This window comes from Sciurus carolinensis, chromosome 17, assembly GCF_902686445.1.
Source record: "Sciurus carolinensis chromosome 17, mSciCar1.2, whole genome shotgun sequence".
NCBI classification, from domain to species: domain Eukaryota; kingdom Metazoa; phylum Chordata; class Mammalia; order Rodentia; family Sciuridae; genus Sciurus; species Sciurus carolinensis.
This window is the reverse complement of record NC_062229.1, coordinates 33,620,105-33,641,118: the sequence shown is the minus strand read 5'-3', so window position 1 is coordinate 33,641,118 and position 21,014 is coordinate 33,620,105. Positions and strand designations below refer to the sequence as shown.

General features: G+C 35.4%; 1 non-coding gene across 1 annotated transcript; it reads right to left on the bottom strand.

Annotated features, from left to right (window-relative positions):
* Nucleotides 1–512: 512 nt before the first annotated feature.
* On the bottom strand, nt 513–615 carry LOC124969649 (U6 spliceosomal RNA). Its single transcript, XR_007106018.1, has one exon. It is a non-coding gene; the product is annotated as a U6 spliceosomal RNA (small nuclear RNA).
* Nucleotides 616–21,014: the final 20,399 nt, after the last annotated feature.

Here is a 21,014-nt window from a genome sequence, read left to right as displayed (position 1 = left end):
AGTGTCCTCGAAGTTCATCCATGTCAGAGTGTCCTTACTTTTGAAGGTTGCACATATGGGCCATGTTTTCATCATCCATTCATCTGTAACCAGTTCTTCTGCTTTTTTGCTATTTGGGGAGTGATGTTATGAACACGGCTGTATACAGATCTCTTCAAAAATCCTTCTTTCAGTTCTTTTAGATATATGCCCAGAGTTGGAATTGCTGAGTCAGAAACTATCTTTAATTTCATTAGGAACCACCATGCTAATTTCCATAATGGCCACACCATACATTTCTCATTCTCACCAACATAGTCCAAGTGTTCCTATTTCTCTGTGTCCTCACCAATACTTGTTATTTTCTGGGCTAGTTTGTGTTTGGGTGACTAGTCTAATCATTATGCCATCATCTCTCATGGTGGTTTTGATTTGCATTTCCATAAGGACCAGTGATACTGAACATCTTTTCATGTGCATGCAAGGTCTTCATTATCTTTGGAGAAAAATCCACTTAGTCCTTTTTCCATTTTAAAAAATCAGAACAGTTTATAGATTTGTGTGTCCCCATTGCATAGGGACCATGCTAATCTTCAAATGTTTCCAAGTTTAGTATGTGTTGCCAAAGTGAGCATCCAATTTGTTGGTTCTTAAAAAGTATTTTCATTGTTACACTGACACATCTTCCTCTTTTCAACATTTTACCCATTCCCTCACTAACTACCTACTGCCAACAGTTCTCCCATAAAAATGCAGAAGTAAATTGGTACATATTCATAAAACTTATTTCTTGCTCATATTCCAGTTATCAACCCTCACCATTGATTGTCATTTCTAGTCATTGTCTGTGATGTTGTTCTGTTCTACACTTGCTGATGTCACTAGGTTTGAGGAATTTTAAGAACTAGCTTACCTTCAGCACCCCAATAGAGGTGGAAGTAACTGAGGATTAATATTTCTACCTTGTATCTAAGGGGGATATAAATCTTGTTCTTTTTTCCATTTTAATCATACATTCTTAATTTTCTCAGCATTAATGTAAAAATCATTTATGCTTGCACTGCAGCAAACATAAATCATTAACACAGAGAAGAATAGTAAGCAACCTTTAATCAATACCACTTCCTTCTATGAGACACTGTAGAAATGAAAGAATACAGTTTATCATTGATCAGATGTCTTGCAAACATTTAGCCTGGGCCTCATCTCTGTGCAGCACTGACTTTGCTCCAACCACACAAGTTTGCGCATGCTAGGGTTCTTTCCTCCCCAAGAACTTGTTCCTTTACATCACTCAGGTCTCAGTTCAATACTAACTCCCCAGAAAAACCTTTCCTACACCTAACCCAAGGGTACTGCTTTCTGATAGTCCCTTTCAATCATCTTGTCTGCTTAATTTTGTTCACAGCATGAATCGCTTTCTGAAATTATCTCCTTTTTATTTGTATGCTTGTTTATTGTCAGCTGCTTCTCCTCCACTTTGAATGTGTGCCCCATGTCTGCAGAGGCTGGTTGCCTTTTGTCCACCTCTGTGTCATCAGTGCCTGGAGCACCGTTTGGGCACAGATTGTTGACTGGTGGCGTCGGCCTTGTGCTCTCCACTTTGGTGTCAAGGTACTCCTGGATGTTGATTCGGTTGTGCTTGTCCACTTAAAAATCATGCTAGTAATAATAAAATCCAAAGATAAAATTGTATGCAATTTTAAAATATAAACATAATGAACCTAATATTTCAGAAGATATCCCAGATTTTCTTCATGACATCATGGCTCTTATTTGCTCCAAAGCTTCAATAAGAGAAGGAATATTGGCATTGAAGATAACGTGAATTGATGGAAAGGCATGTTGGATATCATCTTAGTGTATAGAAGTGATTCTCACACTTGAATGTGTATCAGGATCACTGATGATTGCTGGTCTGTTACCCCAGAATGCTGACCCACTGAATCTGGCATGTCAACCTTAGAACTTGTAGTTCAGTTCCAGATGATGCTGATGCTGATGTTGGTGGGAGAAAGGCTAGAAAAGGGAGAGGAGAGTCTACTATCAGAGCAACATGTTAAGATACACTGAAGGTGAGAAATAATGACCCATGTGGTAAAAATCTGTGTAAATTATAAATAGGACACAAAGGAGAATTATCCAGAAATATTGCGTAAGGAGGAATTAAAGATCATTTGAGTGTATAGATAAGGAAAGTAGGAACCACATAACAGTGATATCTAAGGAAAACAAGTGAATGAGAAATGCATTAATTATAGAAAGGTGTTTGAGGAGTAGGTTTAAAGAAAAAATCATAAGTTCTTCTTTTCTATTTAACACATTTTTAATTAACATGTGTTACATCCATGTAACATAAATGTTTAACCTATGGTACTTGGTCTACAACTGAATAGATTGGAGGAGTTATACCTTCCAACACTCTTGAATTTGTAAAGTGATAATTGACCCTGAAAACAGAAATAAATTTCTGTTTCTCTGCTGGTATCTAAAAACTGGAGCATAACAACATTTGAAATTTAGTGACAGTTAAAACATTGGAGAATTAAGGCCTCAAAGTAGAATTTCCTCCTATGTTTTCTTTTCCCCAGTCTAAGTCCATTGTTCCATCTATAAATGACAATGCAAATTCTTGAGAATGATGTGTATTGATATTCGAGGAAGAAATACTTGAGGATAACTTAACATCTTACAGATCAAAAGTTCTTATTTGAGAATGATTTACTTGCATCCATCCAAACTGAATTATAGGAAGCCTTTGGAAATATGGTGGAAGTCAGGAGCATGATCTGGGACCAAGTTATATACTAGTAGCACATAGGCAGTCATGGAAACTTTGGGGAAAAAGTTAAATAGCTATTGGGGAATGCATAGAAAAGAAGAAAAGAAATTATCAGGAGTTCTAAACTACTCCTGCTTCCATGAATTTCCTTCTTTAAAAGAAATACTAAACTAGGTAATCAAAAACTTCAGTAGTTGTATAGCAGAGCTTGATGAAGCATGGAATTTAGCCACATATATCTTGGTATTATACCAGACAAATGAGCCACTCACTGTGACAATGCACAGCGTCATACCTATGCCTAATTTATGAATGTCAAGATGTGTACCCATGGTCTCTTCCCTCAGTTGCATCCCATCAACAGATATGTAGATTAAGTTGGTACTTTAGAAATAAACTAGAGGAAATATGTTAAATTAGAGAATATTCCTGGAAAGATGCAGGGAATGGTTCAATTTTAAATCTTACCAGAACAATTTTTCAAAAGAATAAAAAAGTCTAGTACCTCATTTAAAAAAAAAAAATAGAAGTTAGGAAAAGAAAGAAGAAAGAAAGAATAGATGGAGTTAACAAGTATCAAACACCAGGTGGGGAACATAAATTCAAATGTCCATATAACTTCATCAAGAATAAATGGTGCCAAGCTTCCAGTTAAAAGTCAGAGAACTTCAGACTAGATTTTTAAAAAGAATTAATATTAATACATAAATAGTAATATGAATAATTATATTGAATAGTGTAAATAATATCAATCTCTGTGCTTTACACAATAAGCTGACCGTAAAAAGAATGAAACAGATAAAGTGCACATGCTATGACAATAAGAAAACATATTAGACAAACTATGTTATGAGAATCGTTAAAAATAAAGTGGTATATTTTATAGTGATAAAAGTGTCCACTGGAATGATAATCTTAAATGTTTACATTACCTAGTAAGAGAGTATTGATATATGTACAGTAAAAATTATCAGGGGAGAAATGGAAAAATTCACATTTGAACCCTTGGTTTTGATTCCTTTCATTTAGTAATTAGTAGAACAGCTGAACAAACAATATGCAGGTAACATACTAAAATAACATCCTCAGCTTGAACCAAGTGACACTTAAGGTATCTCTTCCTTAAGAAGTGAAGCTGCAATCTTTTGGTAAAAACAACAAAGTTCCAAGGGACGATTTTCCATTTATTTCCCAGGCATTACGGAAATTGCTATTGAGCTGTGTGTCCTCTTTGGGACCAAACTACCTTTTGTAGTTCATTTCCTACTAAGGGCCTATTATAAGACTTGCTAAAAATCATAACTGAAAGTTTAGAAGAGGCTAATGTTCTTTGACAACTTAATTTCCTCCAAACCTCATTAGGTTTCTGAATTATTTACTTCCAATCATTTTAATGCATGAGTAATCACACCTACAATTCTTTTTGAGAAATAGTACTTGGATAGTTTTTTTATTTTCTTGATTCCTGAGGGCTCCCGTATATAGTGGGACTTAACAGTAGCCACCTTGAAGAGGTGAGGTCAGAATAGGACTCCTTCTAAAACCAATCACTTTATCAAAATAAGAAAACTCCCCTTGTCTTTGTCAATAAAACTGTACTTAAAATCCATTTCCTGTTAGTGGGGGCCTATTCACTGTCAGTTTTTTCAATCCTGCAAGATGTAAATATCTGTTCTCCCTTTATTTTTTCATCTCTAGTTCTAAACCATGTTTCCCTTTCATTTCTTATATGTTGTCAAACAGATCCAGTGTTGACCAACATGTGGTAAAACAATCCCTTTCAACCTCTTTTCTCCAGTTCAATAACCACTTTATTTGTCTTCCAAATTACTGCAGACAAGAGATTTATCAAGTATTTCAGGTTTATCAAGTATTTTGCATTTGAAGGACCTGGATCAGGAGATTTTTGGCTTGTTTTATGTGTTGTCATCCTCTATTCAATCACTAAACCTGTGCTGCATATTGAAAAAAAAAATTGCAATGACACTGCAGTTTTGGAATCAACATGTTTATTAATATTTTTGCATTAATACAATTAACCAATGTTAATCATAAATATTTACATAATAATCATAATTATACTTGTCATCTATATAATACTAATTTATTAGAACACTAATTTTACATTTATGTATTAATAAGGATAAGTGATGCTGGCTGCTAATATAAATGATATAGAATCTCAGTAAGCTATAAACTTTTACAGTCAGCATGTGTGTGTTTGAATCCCACAGCCAGCAACAGTGGGAGTTGTGGGGTTCTGCTTTTGAGAGGAAGTCTGGGACCAGGCTCCTTCCATGCTGTGGTTACATAATAGTCATCACTAGCACCTTTGTATAATTTAGCTGAAAGATGGGAGAGAAAGAGGGAGGAGATGCACATACTCTTGACAGTCCAAAAGTGGTACATGCTTCTACTATTACATTGGCAGGAGGGAGACACAGTGGAATTTTGTGTAACAGTACAGTCAGGGGAACAGAAAGCACACTAGTTGCATTGATAGAAAAAAGTGATACATAAAATTGTTTAAATGAGAGTTAAAGTACTAGAAGAACATGACAAAAACCTGGGATGAGAGAGACAGGCAGAGAGAGATAAAAGGTACTTCTGGCTTATGCTGATGTCTCTGAGAAGGATTGTGGAGACTGAAAAGAGGTGGAAACCTGCTCTAACCACTGCCTGGACTGTTAACTATAGCCAGATTAAAGAGCAATCTGCTCATTGGTGTTTGCATAGTCATGAACTAACCAAGGAGTTCATCTCCTCTGTCCCCATGGAGTGCCCCTATTGGAGCAGAGTAGCAGGAAGCTGGCTCAAGAGGAGAAATGTTTGTAGATTCCTACCTCCAGCATCAGGAAGATGACTCAGAGGATGAATGTGTGGTTCCTCATCTTGCCCAAGTCCTGATAACTAGGACTAATATAAACCAAAAAAACTATATTATCAAGAGCATGGTAACTTACAAATCAATGACGTTGCCAACAAAGTTCCTTGACTTCAAATCCTTATCGATGACATGATTAAGAATGTAGTTTCATTAGAAGGAGGACTTTGCCTAAGCAAACACCAGGGATAGACTTCATACTGGGGACACTGACTGCAGGTTGATTATCCAGTGATGACTGTTATCTTTGTGAAAACCAAGTGCATATAATTCATCACCATCATCTCCTTCAAGGCAGACTTGAATTCTTCTCATCTCAGGAGCTGGTTTTATCCAAATTATCTAGATCTGGTATCTAATTCACTCCTGAACAACCTAGTTGTTGAAGAAGTAACATAACTAAAATAATTGTGTTTCCAACTATTGACAAAGGAGGTTAGTTCTATTTAACAGGTGTTTCAATTTTTTATTGCTATTCAACTACTTCCAAATAACATTTGTCATAAGTCACATGATTTTATGGAATTTGGGAGGGTGTGTATGAATGATTCTTTGCTTCACATTGACTGGGGTCACAGGAAACTGTTTAACTGGCAGTGGGGTTTGACTGGCGGGCACACGATGACTTCAGTCATGTGGTTTGTTGCCTTCAAGGCAGGTCATCTCCCACCATGTCCCTAAATTTTTAGGGATTTTCCATCTTATCTCTGCAGTAGGGCAATGGTATCTCAGGTACCTGAAAAAGCAAGACAGAAGCTCTGTCCTTTTAAAGGCTAAATTCAGAACTAGCATAGGGGTCACTTTTGCAATAATTAATGGAAAAGAAATAGTTTTCATGCTTCATATGCCTTCCATAGAAGTTAATTTTATAAAGGAGACATTTTACCTGGTACTTTAGCACAGAGGCAGAGTTAATCAGACTCCCATGTGTTGATGAAAGGACTAATGGGGGCTTTCTTAATCAAGTAAGCATTCTTCACAATCAGGAACCAAATAGAAATGAGGATCAGAGTATGAAGTTCTCCATTTCTGATCATCTCATTTTGAACCCTAGGATAAAATAAGAAGCACCACTCACCCATGTACTCAATTTCTCAAACAGTGGCCCCAAATCATATCTTAATTTCTAGATGGAGAAGTTGAACCCAGTCAAAAATGGAACGCCCCCTGGGTATAATCCAGGTGAAAGGCTGTCAGAATCAGCCATGTTTAAAGATTTGTTCTTTACCCTCAAGAGTGCAGAGAATCTGGGGCTTTAAAACAACCATATACTCTTGCTTTAATCTTACCGTCTTTTACCTTTGCATCAGAAGTGTATACACCACCCACTCTTTAACTTGCAACATCCCAAGCTTGTTCCTTGTCTGAGCTCACTAAACCCTCCTGATATATCCCCAACCTTCTTTTAAGAAGCTTATTATTATCTTTATTATTACTTTGCTTTACTAAGAGGTGGGGAAAAAGACTTCATTATGCAAAATGTGATATATAAATCTATGTGGAGTGCTTCTAAAAGTAGAATGTCTGCCAAGTTCTCTAGCAGTGTTACCAGTGTATAATTAAGTACTCATTTAAACTATGGTTTATGTTTGTGAGAAGGGAGTGTGCAGAACTCAGAAATAGAAGTTGTTGTGGGTTTTTATTTTCCTGTATTTTTAAATTATATGTTAGATTCCGGTTTTGACAACTATGACTTTAAAAGCAACAAAACCAGATTTTCAGTTCTAGTGACATGGTGGTCTAGTTGACCAGAGACCCTGTCTTGTTGCAGGATACATAAAAATCTCTGATTAAAACTCAAGATCTAGTGTGAAATAAGATAATCTTCAATGGCTAGAGATGGAAATGCAGCCCAAATTAGATTAAGAACATATGGTTGTTTTAAAGTCCCAGATTCTCTGCCTTGTTAAGGGAAAAGCACCAAATCTAAATATGTGGCAAACTTAGAATAGTACTGAGAACTGATTGTGGCATAGTTCCTGGACTATCTAACTTTCACTGATGGCCTACTGGTGAAATTTTAATCTGTGCTTTTATGGTAGAATGGAGATAAGCCTGTGCCTCATGCAATCAGGTGGATTTGATACAAGACCCCCAATGTTAAGTCTGCATTTATAAAGAAAAAATAACATGGGGGGACATGGACAAGAGCCATCTTTGACTCTGGGTGGAGGAGAAAGTAAGAAAAAAAATGTACGTGTATGTGTGTGTGTGTGTGTGTGTGTGTGTTTCATGTGTTCATGTTTGTAGCTACATTTATACACACATGCACATACACATGCACACACAAGCATATACAAAACTACTTTGAGAATCACTAAACAAAAGCCTGATCTTATATACCTTAAGGACAAATTTAAACACCTGTTCAATTAAAATCTGCTCAAAGAAAAAGTTTAAAGGGCTAAACTAAAAATACTATCTGGAAAACATACCTGAACCCTGAGATGGAAAGAACTTTCACAGATGAGATTTAAATGAGAGTGATATCAGAAAAGCAACCACAAAAGAACAAATAAAAATCTCAAATAGATGAAGAAACAACCCACTCTGAGAAGAGATCACAGTAAAAATACAAAAGAGGTGAAATCAGATACATAAACACAGCAGATACTGAATTTATCAGATATTGAATATTCCATTTAAACATATTAATATGATCATTTAAAGATTACATACTATGAAGTATATAAAGAAGGATTAAGCACCTTTAAAATTAATAGTTACATTTATAGATGATGAGAATCTCCCAAAATTACATGACTTAATTTTAATTTTGATATACATAACAGACCTATATAACATGTAATTGAACAATTATCAATTTATTTTTATTTTTAATATATCATTAACATGCATGAAAACATAAAATTGTACCTACTAATGGAATAACATATCACATTTGATGCATATATGCATTGCATAATACGTAAACCAGGTTAAGCATATGTATTGCCTCAAACAGTTTTCATTTCTTTGTGGTGAAAGCTTTCAAAATCCTTTCTTTGAGCTTTTTGAAATGTACCATACATTGTTGTCATCTATAGTCATCCTATTGTTCAGTAGGACACCAGAATTTCTTGTTCCTATCTGTGACTTAATACCCATTAATCAAACTTTCCTCATCCTTCTGCCCCCCTAATTATCCAGCCTCTGCCATTCAATGCTCACCTTCCATGAGGTCAATTTTTATAAATTCCACATATCAGCAAGATGACACAGTATTTACTTTTCTGTGTCTCAGCATATTTAATTTAATGTCCTCCAATTCTAACCATGTTGCCACAATGGATGGGGTTTCATCCTTTTTTAGGGCTCCGTAGAAATCCATTGTGTATGTGTACCACATTTTCTCCATCCATTAATCAATTGATGACACTTAAGTGGATTATGTTCCTTGATTATTGTGAATAGTGCTGCAAAAATCATGGAAGTGCAGATGCCCCAGAGAAGATACTTTTAAAGTTGGAGACTTTTCTTTGCCTCAAAGAATTTCTTTATTCTCTAGAATTATTATTTCCAATTCACATTGCATTTATAGTTCTATAAGTCCTTTAAATGATTAAATTTATAATTTCCTTAGGTATCTTTCTTAGTTATAATAACCGTGTTGTCCTGCCATGAGCTTCTACATCTGATCTGGATTTCTTGTAATTCCCTGGAGACTAATGATGTTGAGCACATTTTCATATATTTATTAGTCATTCAAATATCTTCCTTCATTTGCCTTGCCCAGCTCTTCATATATTTTCATAAATATCTCTTCTTATTGATTTATGGATTCTAAAAAATATACTGAATATTATTCTTTTGTTGTTGTTTCCGTATGTTAGGAATATCTTCTCCTGACTGAAAACTTTACTTTTTATGTCCTATACTGCAAAACAGAAGTTTCTAATTATAAGTACATTTATTTCACAAAGTTTTCTTCATAGTTGGTAATATTTGAGTCTAATTTAATATAGCTTTTACTTTTCCAAGATAATGAGTTTATCATTCATGTTAACTCTCTAAAGGTGTATTGTTTTATTTTTCACATTCAGATTAAAAAATGTATCAGCAATGATATTTGTATGGATCAATGATGTATGATACTTGTTAATGGATCCATGATATATGATCCATGGTAATGTATGCTGCGTTATTTTTCTGTGTACATCTCCAAATGATCCAGTGAAATTTAGTGAAGACTGTCTTTTCCTACTGTTCTTTTGGGAGAAATCCTAGTTCTTGGCTGGCAGCAGTGAATGCCTCAAGTATGTAAACTTGCAGGGAAGAGTGTTCTGCTTCTCCTACCTAGGAAAGTAAACAACTGCCCCAGTTGACTCAGTGTTACCTAGGGTACCCACATAGGAGCCTGGTGGTCTGATCCCCCATGGCACATTGTGATTGGGCAAGAAACCTATAAAATGTATGGCTATTCCTGCAATAAACGAGTTTGCAGGCTGCTCACCACAAGCCTGCTTCCACCCAACTCCCGGAGTCTGGGGGTCTTGACTCGGCTACCTTACCTGCGTCTGAGCTAGCCTGGTACAACTACACTGTTCTTGCCAACTGTGTGATAAACCAAAAGTTCATACATGTATGTATTTATTACCAAACTTTATCATGTCTCATTTTCCAGTTTATCCTTTTCTTCATCAGACATCACACTGCATTAATTACCATAAAGTTTATTCTCTTAATATATAGTATAAGTCTTCCAACTACTTTCATCTGCAAAAGTCAATACTTTAATAGCTTTCCTAGTCTGGTGCATTTCTGTTTGTGAATGTCTTGAGGTATTTATTCAGTTACAGTACAAGTGTCAGTAGGTGTACAACCCTATTAATTTTACACACATATAAGCTTGTCAATAAGCTTGTCAATTTATACAAAAAGAAAACTGCTGAGTTTTTGATTGGGTTTTGTGGTAGATTGACTAGTTTGAGAGACCTAATTAGTGACCACCCTAAATCTACCCTATGCAATCTAATTTTGCAGTTCATTTCTCAAGAAATAGAGTTTGTTTCTATTCCTCCCTTGGAGTTGAATTAAATTTGTAACTTGCATGGTCAATAAGATGTAGCAGAGGTAATGCTGTGTCTGTCACCTACATAATCCTGTTCCAGGCCAAGTCGAGGCCCTGGGAGGGCTTCAAATTTCCACTCTGCCTCCTGAACCACTTTTACCATGAGAGCATTGTCAGACTATTTTATTGGAGCAGAGCCAAGGTGGTCCAACCCACAGTCATCCAGCCCCCAGAAGCACACCTTCCTGACTCCAGAAGTTTGATGGAGACAAGCTAAGATAAACAGACAAGCTAACATAGAGGAAAATGTATAATAATTAATACAGTGTGATGTTTGATGAACAAGGGAAAAATGTAAAATGGTCATGATAAAGTTTGGTAAAAGACACATACAGGTATAAACAGTGGGTAAACTCTAGGTTAACCCATAGAGTGATGAGTTATACAGACTGGTATATTTTATGTCACTATATTATGGGGTAATTTTTTTTCACAACCTATTATTTGAAATATATGACCAAGATAGGTTGCATTATAAATCAATTTGAGGATAACTGGCATTTTCAAGATATTGAATTATCTGGATTATAAGCATAGATTACTACATTTATCGTTAATTAAAACCTGTAACTTATTTCATTATAATTGTGTGTGTGTGTGTATGTGTGTGTGTATGCCTTTATATGTAGGAGTCTTACATGTATTCTTTTAAATTTAGTTCTAATCATGTGATTATTTTTATGCTCTATCAAATATATATTTGTACATATTTCAGTATAATATAGTTGGTAATTGTTGTCATTGATTACCATAAAATTCCCAAATCTAGTTGTTCATTATGACAATGTATCTATACAGATGTTTTACCTTCCAGGTAAAAAAGGAACTTTACTGTTAATGATGATCTTCCTTTGTTTCCAATTTGCTTATCTTTCAATTAGTCTTCTTGTGTCAATGTTATGACATGGGTTTCTAGGACAGTAATGAACAGATCATTAAAAGAAATATTTTCTAAAATATTCATAGATTCTCATTATCAGTTTAAGGAAGTATCATCTTTATTTCTAGATTACTAAGAGTCATTTTATTCCTAAATTGCTAATAAATTGTTTCAAATGCTCATTTTACTTTATATCTATATTCATGAGAGAAATTGGTCCATGTTTCCCTTCTTTCCTATATCCTTTTGATTATCAGTGTTGCTGACCTCATAGAATCTCCTGAGAAATTTTCTATAGTTGTTTGGTACAAATGATCACTGACGGTATCCAGGCATAGAGTTATTTGTGTTGGAATGACTGAATTGTAGAATCATTAAATAATTATAGAAAAAAACTTATGCTTTATTTCTTCTTACTTTAGTTCTTAAAATCTACCATTTTAATGTGAAATTTCAAACTTATTGCTACATATAAGAATATTCAATTCTTGCCTGTTATCAATCACTGCAAAAAAAAATTTAGTTTTCCAAGAGTCATGATTTTTAGTAGTCTTTTAAAGCAAAATCATTTTTTTTCTTCTCTTTAAGTAATTTAATTGAGATTGCTCTTCTATATTTAGCTACTTCAGACGATTGATTTTTGACTTTCCTCCTCTAACACATGCATCTAAGGCTAAGAACATCTTTAGTTATTTTCCAATTGTTTTCATTTATAATATTTTCCCTCACTGAATTTAATGTTCAGAATAGTATTTAAAGTTCTTTTTAGTTAAATTTTAATCCATAAATTATTTAGAAATTAGTTATTAATTTCCAATTATGAGTGCTTATGTTTTTTTCTATTTTGTATGAATTTCTAACAGTTTTATTTTTGTGAGGAAATATTTCAGCATTTTTTCCTTTTATCTGTCTCTCTTTTTTTTTTTCTTCTTCTTTTTTTTTTTTTTTTTGTGGTACTGGGGATCAAACTCAGGACCTTGTACATGGAAAGTAAGTGCTCTACTACCGAGCCACATCCCCAGCCCACTTTAAAATTTTATAAGGAGGCAGGGTCTCACTAAGTTCCCTGGGCTGACTTTGAACCTGGGATCCTCCTGCCTCAGCCTCCTGAGTAGCTGGGATTATAGGTGTGTGCCACCATGCCCAGCTCTGTGTTATTTTAATTATATAAAATTTGTTGAAACTCACTTTATGGTCCAGCATATTGTTAATTTTTTAATATCTTATGTGCATTTGAAAAATATAAATTCTGCAGTCTTATGATAACTTGTATGCTAATCATATTTATTAATGTGGCTCAAATATAGTATAGGACTTTTATTTACCTTTTGTTTGAGCAGTTCTTGAGTGGCATGTATTAATATCATCTACTGTGCCTCCACTCACTACGGTGGGAAGGATAAATGACAAAGGGCTACAGTGAACCTTTGGAGTGATAGATGTGCTCATCATTATGATTATAGTGATGATGTTCTCACAGGTTTGCACATATGTTCAGTCTCATCAAATGGTACCCTGCAAAAATGCCAAGTATTTAATATGTAAACTTTGTCTCCATAAATGTTTTAAAATGAGCCAATATATTGCGCAAGATAAAGAAGGAAATACACGTAGCCATCTCAATAGACACAGAAAAACCTTAGATAGATGTTGACATTCACTCATAAGAGTAGGTATTAATGTGATAGAAAATTTTAATTGATGAATAAATACATAAACAGGTAGAGAATCAGATAAACGTGTTTCTAAGAGTACTCCTAGTCTCTAACAAACTTGCCCAACTGCAGTTCTTGTCAGGACTCTTCTTTAACACCCTCAGCCATCAGCTGTGAATGAAGAATGAACATATCCCCTAGGCCACTGGACTGGTGCTGGTTCTGTCCCATTCTTGTGGGAACTTTGAAAATCATCTCTGTAATCATTCTCTTTTCTGAGGCTTAGGGGAAGAACTGGTTAAATAAGGCCATAGTCATAGTCAAGATTCTGTTGACAAATACGTACAGATTTCTAAGTACTGTGAGTCTAAAAGCAATTATTATTTAGTGAATCTTCTTGAAAAGCTGACCTTTTGGGGTTCTCCCATCTTCCCTGATGGCAGATAGAGCAATAGTGTGCTGATACTTAAAAAGTAAATAAAATAGTCATAGACCACTTTGTTAAAAAAAAAAAAAGTCTACTATAAACTCAGTGTCTGTCTACAAGGATATGTGTGATTCCTTTAAATGGTGACTGTGTCTTACTGAGCCTCCTCCAACTGATCAAAGGCCTCGGAATTATAACACTGTTTTGTCTAAGTTTTGTCAGCAAGAGAGAAACTTCTGGAGTTACTGCTCAAATGCAGCAATCATTACTTGGTATTTTTCAATTTAATTTTGGTATAAATTAACTTATCTGGGTGCAAGTAGCATTAAAGCTAATAACCCTAAAAAGGATTAAGATTAGAAAGTAATGCTGTCACTGACAAAGCTCATTAACAGCCTTTATCACTACAAGCTGATGAACTACATGGAGGATAATTGGCCTAATTATAATACATTTGTTTCTTTAGCCAGGTATTCTTTGCTTCACTCTCTACTGATTACTTATGGGTCTCAGTTTGGCCAATTAAATTTCTCTTTCTATTCCATCCATTTCTAAAATTGATAGTGTGTAGCTCAGATGTCCCTTGCTGTCAGTGTGACTGTTCTCTGGATAGTTTAGAGCTGCATTAAGAAGACAAGAGTTAGAGAAACAAAAGCAGACAGCTTTACACAGAAAATAAGACAAGTTATAGAGAAAATGATTTTGAAGTGGAGTTGTTAAAATATTTGACACCTAACTTTACCTAGACCGCTGATACACCCAAGGTGATTCATTCCCTATTGTACTTTTATTTTCATGACAAGTAACAAATCACCCAAGTAAAAATGGTTTAACAACAAAAACGTTAAACTGCTTTATATTTTGTATATAAGATGTCTTGAAATTAGCAATTTCTACATTTGAAACGGTAGTAATGAATGCCTCTAAGGAGTCCTTTGCTTGACTTCTTCTCCGCCATCCTCAGGATATCATTTTTATTTCATGTGTCTGTCCACCCTCGTGGTCATCAGATGACCTCCTTAGCTCCAGACATTATGTCTGCATTCAAGAACCAGGAATAGAATAAGAAAAAGTACAGCGAAAACAAATTATGACATGATTTGCCTCTTTTATTACTGGAAAGAAAAAGAGTCCCAAAAGTCTTTCTCTTACATTAGCCCAAATTGATAATACATTCATGCAGAGGTGAGAGGGAGATGGGTTGAATTCCTAGCTTTCCCATCATTTATAGCAAGAAAGGCATAGAATAAAGGTACTTGGTAACAACTTTTTAGTATCTAGCTGCTATGATTTGAACGTATTTGCCCCTCCTAAATTAATATGTTGAAACTTGAACCACAATGTGAGGGCACTATGAAGTGAGACCTTTAGGAGGTGATTATGTAATGAAGGCAGAGCCCTCATGAATGAGATATTACTTATAAAAAGTCTGGAGGGATCTAAGTAGGCCCTTGCATCCCTCCTACCTCTGCATCCTTCTACATGTAAAGAAACAGCATTCATCTTTGGAGGACACAGGAACAATTTGTAATCTGGAAAGCAGAGACCAAATTTTCCTAAGAGCCTAAATCTGCTGATGCCTTGATCTTGAACTGCTCAGCCCTCAAAACTCTGAGAAAATAAATGTGTAATATTTAGGGTTTACATAGTCTGCGGATATTTTGTTATAGCAGCAAATTGAGACACGAACTGAAAAGTATACTTCATGGAAAGATAGACTCTTTTCTAGTAATTGGAAATCGGGAAATCTCCATGAAAATGTGTTTCTATTCATCCCAAATGTCATGGAAGGACATATTTAATTCTAGTACTTGGAGACATATCAGTTTTTCCAGCTGAGTTCTTATTGAGCTTTGGGGTCCACTGTAATGAGAGTGATCAAGCAATTCATCATCCATAATAGATGTGTTTGATAGTGAAAAGAGGGACTACTAATAATTATGCATGTACAAGCGAAAGCTCAGTAATATCCCAAGTGGGTAAATACAATGTGGTTACCTTATCTTTAATAACCCTGTTTATATCTCAGAGTCAGAGTACCACTGATTCCTCACGGTTGATTGCAACACAGCCAGAAAAAAAAAAAATGACAGATTAATAACAATGAGATCTTTGGAAGAGGAGGCAACTGATACCAAGTGGTGCCAAAAAATTAATACGATTCCCATGATCGGCTTGTGCATAACCCATCCCCACTCCTCATAGCTATTGCCAACATCCAGGATAGGTGGACTACAGGGCAGGTTTCCAGACCCAACAATCGTAGATGCTCCTTGGACTGCCCTGCACCAGAGTTCTTGATCTGATTATAAGGGTTTCTCATGCCCTGTTCCAGAAATACTACAGCAAGTCAATAAGACCAAACACAACTAATTGATCAAAAGTGGTCACCTACCTTCCAGACCCATTTATCAACTAAGCAATTAATCTATCTACTATCCAGACATATAAAATTTTACAAATAGTGAAGAAACAAAAGGACAAAAAAGAAAAATGTTAAATATCAGGGATTTCACCCATATTTTAATACCAATTTGTAATAAGCACATTTCTGTTTCAGTGAATGTAAATACAAATCAACTTTATTAATGAGTGCATGTTATTGCATTAAATAGATTGTATTAGAGATGTGTATTTAGCTACAGGTCACATATTCTCTCCCCTTCACCCCCACACTCAAAGTCAATAATTTAATATGAAGAGTTTTTATTTTTCTCCCTTTGGAATAAAAAAAAATTGAAAATAAGAAGTTGTGCATTACATGTTTTTCAGAACAAAGGGAGTCTCTTGGCTTTTAGTTCTTCATTGCAAGACATATTCATTTCTAATGAGTACATATTCCAGGACAGAGAAAAGAAGAAACAAAAGAAGCAATGAAAGGGGTAAAGTCTTCACATTTTCCATCTAATTTAAAGAGCATTCATAAAAGTTTCACCAAAAAGCCATCACTTAAATTTCAGTGTCAAGAAATGTACACTGTTGTCACCATTTGGAAACAAATTAAGCTGGTCACACTGATACATTCAAGAAAACTGGTTTCTTTTAAGAGGGAAGAGGGGATATTGATTGCTAACTGGAAGTTCCTGCTAGGTGGGATATAATAATGTACCTAATAATTTACTCATGGAAATGTAGCCACTCCTCCAATTTTCACTGTGATTATAATTATCATGTCACTTCTGTGCTGAAAATGATGATAAAAGTGATACAGGATTATAAACGTTTCCTCTGTAACTAAATAAAAACATGAACTATGTTCAGTGAGGTTAACCATTCCTTGCCAAACACAGTGGTATAGAAAAATTGTGATCTTCTAATTACATAAGAGTGATTACTATTTTACTTGAGTTCTCTATAAGTTTTATAATTAGCTGAATAAGTGTTTATTGAAGGCTTAGTATATGCCAGGGACTGTCTCCTGCTCAAAACATGAAGATAAACAACATGCTGTTGGTTTGGACTATGATACCCTGGGACAGGTGCACTACATCTGATAAGGCTAACATGGAAGATATTTTAAAAGAGTTGTCCTTAATACAAATTTGTAAAGATTCAGTATTATTATCCATTATGTATCATTACATTATTCATTTATCTGCTTATGGTCACCTAGACTGATTCTATGTCTTTGCTGTTGTGCATAGTGCCACAATAAACATGGGAGTACAGAATATGCTGATTTTTTTTCTTTGTCCCTCCTGATTAACTTTGGCTTAAAGTCCACTTTATCTGATGTGAGGTTAGAAATCCCTACTTGTTTATGCAAGCCATGTGAGTGATATGTTTTTCCCCATCCTTTCACCTTCAGGTTGTGGTTGTCTTTGCCTATGAGGTGAGTCTCCTGAGACAGCATATTGTTGGGTCATGTTTTTAAATCCATTCTGTCTGTCTATGTCTTTTCATTGATGAGTTTAGGTCATTTACATTCAGTGTTATTATTGAGAAATAATTTTATTCCCTGTCATTTTGATTTATTTCTGGTTTTTAATTTGAATTAGTTTCTCCTTTGATTGACTATTCTTGTAGTGAGGTTTCTCCCTTTGCTTGTTTTTAATTTTATTTTTAATTTCTTCTTCATTAAATATTTTACTTAGCATGCTTCATAGTATGGGTTTTCAAGTTCTGAATACTGTTTGTTTATCATGGAAGGTTTTGATTTCATCATCAGATCTAAAATTTAATTTTGCCACATATGGCATTCTTAGTTGATATCCATTTTCTTTTAGAGTTTGGTGATATTATTCAAAGACTTCCTACCTCTTAGTCTCTGGTTGAAAAATCAGCTTTACCTCTAAATGTGACCTGTCATTTTTCTCTAGCAGCCTTTAAAATTCTATCCTTATTCTACACATTAGGCATTTTCATAATAATGTGTAGATCTGTTGTAATTTTGTATATTTGAAGTCGTAGGCCTCCTGTATTTGATTTTCTTTTTTTAAACTCATTTTTATCGTAAACAAATGGGATACATCTTGTTTCTGTTTGTACATGAAGTAGAGGCATACTATTTGTATACCATTTGATTTTTGTTGCCTTTGACTCTATACCCGGAAGTGGGACTGCTGGATCCTATGGTGGATCTACTTTTTACTGTATTGAGGAACCTCCATACTGTTCTCCATACACAAGGAGGCATTCTTCAGTCATAAAGAAAAGATGAAAGCTTATCATTTGCAGTAACATGGAAGACAATAAAGGAAATAAGCCAGGCAAGAAAGACAAACACTGCATGATCTTGCTCATATATGGAAGCTAAAAAGTCAGTCTGAATGTAGAATCATGGTTACTAGAAGTTGGGAAAGGTGGAGGGAGGGCAACTGTGGGAGGCTGGGTGACAAGTAGCAAAGCCTCAAAGAGGGACTAAATGATGGCTCCCAGCACCCGGGCAGGACCACAGTCCGGGATAACTCGTTGCATACTTATGAAGGTCTAAAAGAAGGAACTCAAAAGTTCCACACACAGAGACATAAGGAGAGGTATATGCCAACTACTCTGATTTGATCAGTGCATACTATATGTGTGTTTAAAGGTTATACTGTGTCACACTAATATGCACAATATTACATCTTCATAATATATTTTGCATTTTGATTCATTGTACACTAATGGAGTACAACTTTTCATTTCTCTGGTTGTACACGAAGTAGTCACACCATTCATGCAATCATAAATGTGCATAGGGTAATGATGGCCATCTCATTCCACCATCTTTCCTACTCCCCTCCCTCTCCCTTTCCCTCATTTCCCTCTACACAATCCAAAGTTCCTCCAGTCTTCCCTTACCCCCCACCCCCTTCCTGTTATAAATCAGCATCCACTTATCAAAGAAAACATTTGGCCTTTGGTTTTTGGGATTGGCCTATCTTGCTTAGCATGATATTCTCCAACTCCATCCATTTACCTGAAAATGCCATAATTTTAATCCTCTTTATGGCTGAGTAATATTCCGTTGTGTATATATACCACAATTTCTTTATCTACTCAACAATTGAAGGGCATCTAGGTTGGTTCCACAATCTAGTTATTGTGAATTGAATTGCTATAAATATTGATGTGGCTGTGTCACTGTAGTATACTGATTTGAAGTCCTTTGGGCCAAGTAGTAGGATAGCTGGGTGGTTCCATTCCAAGTGTTCTAAGGGTTCTGAAGAATCTCAATACCGCTTTCCAGAGTGGCTGTACCAATTTGCAATCCCACCAGCAATGTATGAGTATACCTTTTCCCCCACATCCTCACCAACACCTATTGTTGCTTGTATTCTTGATAATAGCTATTCTAATTGGAGTGATATTTGCATTTCTCTAATTACTAGAAACATTGAACATTTTTTCGTGTATTTGTTGATTGCTGTTATATCTTCCGTGAAGTGTCTTCTCAACTCCTTAGCCCATTTATTGATTGGGTTATTTGTATGTTTGGTGTTAAGTCTTATGCTTTCTTTATGAATTCTGGAGATCTGTGCTCTATTGTAAGTGCAAAAGACACATTTTTTTAGATAAACAATTAGAATAAGCCAGATATCCATAGTCATAAATGTGTACCTGGTATTTATAGATTTCTAGCTATAAGTAAATCTAAACTGGATAAAATACATGAGGCAAATGTTTTCTGGAATTAGATAATAGTTAACTCAGTAGTAACTATTACTCGATTATTAATTGAGTAATAATTGAGATAAAAGAAAAGTATACATCAATCACTGAACACCTGGGCCTTAACAGAGTGGATTCTCTGTGGGACATTTTAACACATCCTAGAGGTTAAGCAATACTGGTTCTAAGGACAAATTTAAAAATACAAATAATAAATCAAAAATAAACACATGCTTATGAAAGTAAAGCCAACACTGACAGGAATGCAAAGATTCACCAGTAACATAACTTCTCAGCTAAACAACTCTCACCCTGCAAAAGGAAGACATGATATTCCAAACTGTGTATCATTATGATTTTCAGCATAAAATACGTAGAATTTGTAAATGCAAAAGAAGTAAGAAGCATAGTTGATATTTGTTTCAAAAGTCGACAGGGTATACTCCAAACTACTGCAAATACTAAAAATAGTTCAACAACTTTAAAGTAGCCAATAACATTATAATGGTTAATTTGAATTGTCAAGTGGATTGGATTAAGAGATACTGATGATTAAAAGGTTTCTGGGTGTGTCAATGAGGGTGTGTCTAGGAATGACTGGCATGTGGGACAGTGAACTGAAGTGAAGCCCCTCCCTAAGCGTGGGCAGCACCACCCAATAGGATGGTGACTTGAATGGAATAAAAGTTGGAAGAACAAGGAAGCAGATGCAGATGTAAGCTCGGCTTTTCTTGAACACGTTCTTGATTGCTCTTCAATCCTCTGAGGATATCGGACTCTTGATTCTTCACTTTTCCAAAGCAGACTCTGCCAGTGATTCTCCAGGAAGTTTCAAGAACCCTTGGTCTTGGACTAGGGTAGCACTGTTGATCCTTCTTGTTCTGGGGCTTCTGCCTCTTGGACTGCACAGCGACTGGTTCCTCCAGCTCTCCAGCTGCAGATGGCCATTGTGGACTATCCAACTTCTGGTTGGATAAGCCAATCTAATAAATCCCCTTTTTATAATATGCTTCCTGTTGATTGTGTTCCTCTAGAGAACCCTGACTAAAACAGACATGTTTACCATTTCAAAGAAGTGATGGTCATAATTACTGGCATCAGATCTACTATTAGATAGTAGCTGCTGCCATTATTCTCCCTCCCTGACACCAGTTCACAACCCAGATGGTTAGCCCGAGAGCCTCCTAGTCTGTCGTTGGTCGGTTATTATTAGCATGTGAAATTCGATTACTTAAAAATGGCT